General features: G+C 37.0%; 1 long non-coding RNA gene across 1 annotated transcript in view; it reads left to right on the forward strand.

Moving 5' to 3' along the window:
• The window catches only part of LOC118918771 (uncharacterized), an 85,302-nt gene extending 80,610 nt beyond the window's left edge, over positions 1-4,692 (forward strand). Inside the window, exon 3 of the long non-coding RNA XR_005027251.2 lies at positions 1,181-4,692. This is a non-coding gene — a long non-coding RNA (uncharacterized LOC118918771). The remainder of the gene's footprint in view (positions 1-1,180) is intronic.
• Positions 4,693-6,000: the final 1,308 nt, after the last annotated feature.

Genomic DNA, 6,000 nt, shown 5'->3' on the forward strand with positions numbered 1-6,000 from the left:
GCCTTTATCCTGGTAAGATGAGAAATTTGATTTTGTCTACAGGTAGTATGGGCTACTTAGCCTATTACTTGAATCAAATGGATCCTTAGACCAAGCATAGCATCCCTATTGCCCAGGAAGCATTTGAATGGGCACTGTTAAGATGTCCTTGTCTGAAACCTTTTCTTCTATGCTTCTGTGATGAAGCAGTGATTGATTTAATTGACCCATTTTATCCTTAGCTATATTGATACAGTGAGGATGTAGTCAAGTGTGGCCAACTTAGAAGACTTTCTGCCTCTGTTACAGGAGAGAACATATAATGTTAGTTAAGAACATGAGTGCTAATCTGGGAATTCACCTGAAGTAAACAAAAATCAAAAACTAATTCAACAAGATACATGAATCCCTCTGTTTATTGCAGCATTATTTACAATAACCAAGATATGGAAGCAACCTAAGTATGCATCGATAGATGAATGGATAAAGAAGATGTGCTACGTGTATGCCAAGGAGTATTACTCAACCATAAGAAAGAATGAATTCTTGCCATTTGCTACAACATCAGTGGAACTAGATGGTATTATGCTAAGTGAACTAAGTCAAAGACATACCATATGATATCACTTATATGTGGAATCTAAATAAACAAATGAACAAAGAAGATGGAAATAGACTCATAAACACAGAAAACAGACTGGTGGTTTCCACAGGGGAGGGAAGTGAGGGGATGGGAGGAATAGGTGAAGAGGGAAAAGAAGTGAGAGAATATTTGCTCTCTCGATCTGGATGATGGTTACATGAGTGTATACACATGTCAAAATTCATTGATCTGTATACTAACTTTTGTGCATTTTATTGTAGGTACCTCAATTAAAACTAAAAAACCATGATTGCTGACTTAAAGAGGGCTGGGTTCAAATCCCTGGCACTTCCACATATAAGCAATGTGACCCTTCCTAATTTCCTTAACCTGTCCAACTAATTTTTCCCTTAGTAAAACAAAAACAACCAAGGGTTATTGTGAAGGTTGAGAGATAGTGGGTGAAAGTCCTTGGTGCTTGGCACAAGAGATGGCTTGGTGATTGACAACTGTTACCTTTGTTGTTTTAGGCCGCCTCTCATCTCTATCCTGTGAACCGGTTTGTATTGATGTTCACATTTAACTTTCAGAGGCTCAGCTTGTTTCTTTTAATTCCAGATTCCAGGAGGATGCCTTGCTGTGGTCCCAAGAGGCCGAACATGGGGTTCTCAGCACAGCTAACTGCTTGGTGTATCCTCTTCTCTGCTACTGAGGAAGTCACGTCACAAGGACACCCAGTGCTAGTCCTTGCTCACACCTGTGTGCAGTGCCGACCACGCCATTGCTTTGAACCAGGGTAAAGGTAGAGACTCCCTCCATGAAGGCACAACTCTTTCTTTTTTGGCTCCTTTGTTAAACCCATCTATGCTCGGCCCTCTTCTGCTGTCCAGGTATGTGGATGATAAACAAATTATACACATTACATTCATCCATGCTTGTGGGAAATTGAAATGATACACAAGTGTGTAAAAATAAATTATCTTCCTTCATTCTCCCAGCCACACTTTCCCCTGTTAACTGATCATGGCTATTATCTTAGTGTGTATCATTCTAGCCTTTATATATGTATTTGAAAAAAATAGTATTACATTTGGCAACCTATTTAACATTTCTTGATCTTTTCATGTCAGTGCATACAAATTACATCGCATTCTTTAAAATTTTTTCTTAGATTCCCATATATGGATGAATCAATATTTACCCTGAGAGTATTCATGAATATTTAACTTCCCAGTTTTGTAATGTAAAAATAAGGTTTTTAGGTTGAAAGGCTTTTCACATTAACATTTTGATAGATACTGCCCAACACTCCTCCTAAAAGCTATGCCTACTTTATATTCCTTACACCAGTATGCAGGAAGGCCTATTTCCACATATACTCACAAATACTGGATCTTATTTACTCTCTTAATTTTTAATGATCTGATGGAAAAACATCTCTTTATTTTAATTTACACTTTTTCCCTGATTATCTGTGAGATTAAGCATCTTTTCACAGGTTTTTTTTTTCTTGTGTACTTTTAAACACTGTCAGTTTACATCTTTTTCTCAGTTTTATTTTGGGTTGTTTGTCTTTTTCTGTTGCTGTTTAGGAGCTCTTTGTATATTATGGATTTTAGCTCTTTGCTAAATACATCACAACTGTATTCTCTAGTTGCTGTCTTTTAACTGCATTTCTGTATCTTTTGTTATAGAAGATCTAAATTTTATCTAGTTGCTTTGGCTTTCATACCTTTAAAATGATATATTTTATATTTGTAAAGGAATGTGAAGTTTAAAAATTATTCAGTTTCTTTTGTGGTCAAACAGGCTAATATTTACATGTTACAAATAATAAAAACATAGCTCAAGTTTAAAGCTCTTGTAAACTTAAGCTGTTTAAAAACAAGTGTTTAATACCTACTATGTGTTTAATGTGTTGGATAATAAAGAAACATGGTCTCTGCCTTCAGGGCATTTGTATGAAAAATACTTAGATATTCCTTAGAAAGTTATATTGGGTATTACTTTGTTAAGTGCTAAATTTGTTACAGGAAAAAAAAGTGGAATCAAGGCACTAGGTCAGCAGAGTATGTACACTAGTACCTTGTAAAGGCTATTAGCATAGTGGGAAACTTGAACTGGAGCATAAGCCAGGAAAGATTTACTTAAAAGGTTGCATAACAAACCACTCCAAAGTTTAGTGGCTTCAAAGAATACCTACTTAAATTGCTCTTAATACTGCCGTTTGTCAATGTTGGTTGAGTTCAGCTGGGCAGTTCTTCTGGTGTGGGCTAAACTTGGCTAATCTTGGCTTCCTTATACATCTCTTGTATAATAGTTTGGGCTGACTTATTTATGATGACTGCATCTGGGACAGCTGGGATGATGGGTGCTGTTTCTCAGATGGGCTCTCAACCTCCAATAGGCTAGCCTGGTTTTGTTTCCCATGGTGGGCAGAGATCTCTAACAGTTTGGGAATGGAGGTTGCAAGGCCTTTTGAGGTATAGGCTCATGATCGACACATTGCCATTTTTGTACATTCTGTTGCTTAATTTACCTGATAACTTACTTAACCAACTCAGATTCAAGGAATGGGAAAATATACTTTAACTTTTGATGGGAGGTGCTAAAATATTGTGGCCATTTTTGCAGCCTACTGCAGAATTTCAGACTCATGTTTGCTGAGTGACTTAATCCTTACAGTTATAGATGATGATCATGTTCAAAATCTATCTGTGACAAGCTAGGTAGAAATACAAGTAGCAATAGAGTAGAAGTCTGAATACAGATGGCTTTTTTTCTTGGCTGAATGTGTATTTCTTTGGGGAGGAAACTTTCGTCTTGTTTTCAATAGGATGATTAAGAGCATGTTTGGATTTCTAGATGGGCCAGAATGAGATATAGGGTAAACTTGCCCCCAAACCCTTTTTTAAAAAAACAAAATATACTGAAAGGGTGAAGGAGATGTGGTGTCTAGTTCTGGCAATGAATGCCATGACCACAAATGCAAAGAAAGCATTAACTAAAAAAGCTACACACTACAGTTCTCCAACTTAGAAAAGCCAGCTTCTAGTCTTGATTGCTTGTATTCATCTTTATCTTCAAGTTAGTTGACTTGGCTTGAAATTTCTGGTTTAAATGATTGGTGTAATTCCTCTTATCTTATTTTGGTCTTGTAGAAACAGTTCTAGAAGTTCCATCAATTCTTGTTTTTATTATTTGAAGGTAAGGGGAAGTGACCAGTAAATCCTTTCCCTAAGCTTCTCTCCCTTCTAGTGATCATGAAAGCTTGTTAGTTCAGAAGTAGCAGTGAGGTTCAGGCATAGCCAAGTAGACCTGCTGGTTCATGTGTTCATTTATAGAGTTGTGTTCTCTCGGCCAAACCTTCAACTCAGAATGTAGCATGAGTGGTGTCTGGGTGTAACCTAAAATACTATATGTGAAGGTGGTGTTTATTTAAAAACTCAAGGTTATTCTCCACTGTACTCAGTTCTTTTTTAAGGAGGAGACACCTTATTATTTCTATATATTTATACATAAAAAAGTCTGATTTCCTTCTGATTTTTCTTCATGTACAGAATGATGCTAACTAAAATAAATATGCTGTTCAGTAGAAGAACAGTGTATCACAGTGGAGTTGTCCGTGAATGCTGGAGTCAGAATCTTGTTTGAATTAGAATGTCAGCTAAGTTAAGGCACCCTACAGAGATGTATAATGCTAGAGCTTCCAGCAGTCCATACTGTCTTTATTGTGAGACATATTTATATTTTCCAGACTAGTAATTAATCACTCAATGTGGTTTTTTTAGGGGGGAAGTTGTGCACTCCCAGAGAATCTTTCTGTACTTCCAGGAACCACAAAGTATGGACACAATTAAAATGCTGATTTAATTTATTATATTGAGGCATGGAACAAGAATGTTTAAACGATGTTGACGGGGCCAGAATTTCAGAACCCCCTTTTTAAAAATAGAAAACAAATGCCTAGTCACTTAAATTAAATCATATTAGTAACATGTTTCAGTATGTTGCTTAGAAGCAAAATTCTTGACATGAATTAAAATTTGAAGATGTTGTATCATTTGTTGTTGATGCTCAGTCTTTGTTAGGGGAAATACATTTCAAAGTGATCTATTTATGAAAATTAAACAGGGGAAAATCGCCTATTGAGCAAATGTTGCTTAATAAGGCTGCTTTTCAAAGAAATGTGGATTCTTAAGTAACTAAAATGTTTTTATATTCTAAAAGTGGTTTCTATTTTTGATCCTCTTAAGAATTGTCTTTGTTACTTCAATTTTGATATTTCCACACGGAATTCCCTTGTTAGGGGGCTTATAAACTCTAAAAGCCAGGAAGGCTTTCGTATATTTTGGGGTATTGGGTAATTTGTATTTGCAAGGAGAGTTTCATCTGACATCGTTGTGGTTGGGCACTTGGGCCTCCTCCAAATACCCCACAGGACCAGAAGGCAAAGGGCCCCATTGGCAGCCTCTAGGTAGCTGTCCTCTGATGAATGCTGTGTTCTGTGTCTCAAAACCATGCTTTTCTGGTTTCACACAAACTATAAAGTGCCATGAAATAATAGGATAGTTGTTGGCCCTGCTGTACCACACTAAAGGGAAGCTAATAGAGTTACCTTTGTGTGGACCTCACACGCAGATAATGTTCTGAAAAGCTGCACTCTGCCACCGTCATGGGGAAGGGAGGTTTCTCAGTCTGGTTTAGGTTTTATTTTCTTTTGGCATTGGTACAGATTCATTTGACTGGCTTTCAAAGTTGACATGGAATAAAACTCTTAGATAATGTTAAAATGATGTGTTCTTCAGTGAATGAAATAAATAAGCCATAAATGATCCTGTTCCTTGCCACACTGGGGCCATTTTTGTGGACCTTGATAGTGCAATTATGGTATGGGAATTAACTGACCCCTGTTGGTCTTGATAATTCTGGTGATGGGAATGCAAATTGCATGGAAGAAATGGAGTAATCTAAGTGTGCTCCCCTGCTGATTAAAATTAAAGCAGTCACAGCAAAGTCAATATTTATTTCATGAACATTTACATGGTGTGAGTTTTCTTCTGGGAACTGTTCCTGTTTCTGCGGAAAAACTCTTTTGACTTAGGTGCTAAATAATAATTAACTATTGTTGACATTTTGTTTCTCTCTCCTCCCTTTACTTATCCCCTACATCCATTTAGTCACCAATTCCTGTGGCTTCTCCTCTTTAATAGCTAAATGTTATGCTCCCTGCCCCTGTCATGTGCTCCCAGACCGCCACCACTGCAAACATTGATTTATCTGTCTCCTGTCCTAGGCTGTAAACTATTTGAGTTTACATGGATTACATCTTATGTGGCCATAGTGTCTGGCACATAAAAGGTAATCAGTATATACTTGATGTTTAAATGATGGCTTTTACATAAACCATTTAATTCAGTCATTCTCAACTGGGGGTG

The sequence above is a fragment of the Manis pentadactyla genome, chromosome 15, assembly GCF_030020395.1.
Source record: "Manis pentadactyla isolate mManPen7 chromosome 15, mManPen7.hap1, whole genome shotgun sequence".
In the NCBI taxonomy this organism is placed as follows: domain Eukaryota; kingdom Metazoa; phylum Chordata; class Mammalia; order Pholidota; family Manidae; genus Manis; species Manis pentadactyla.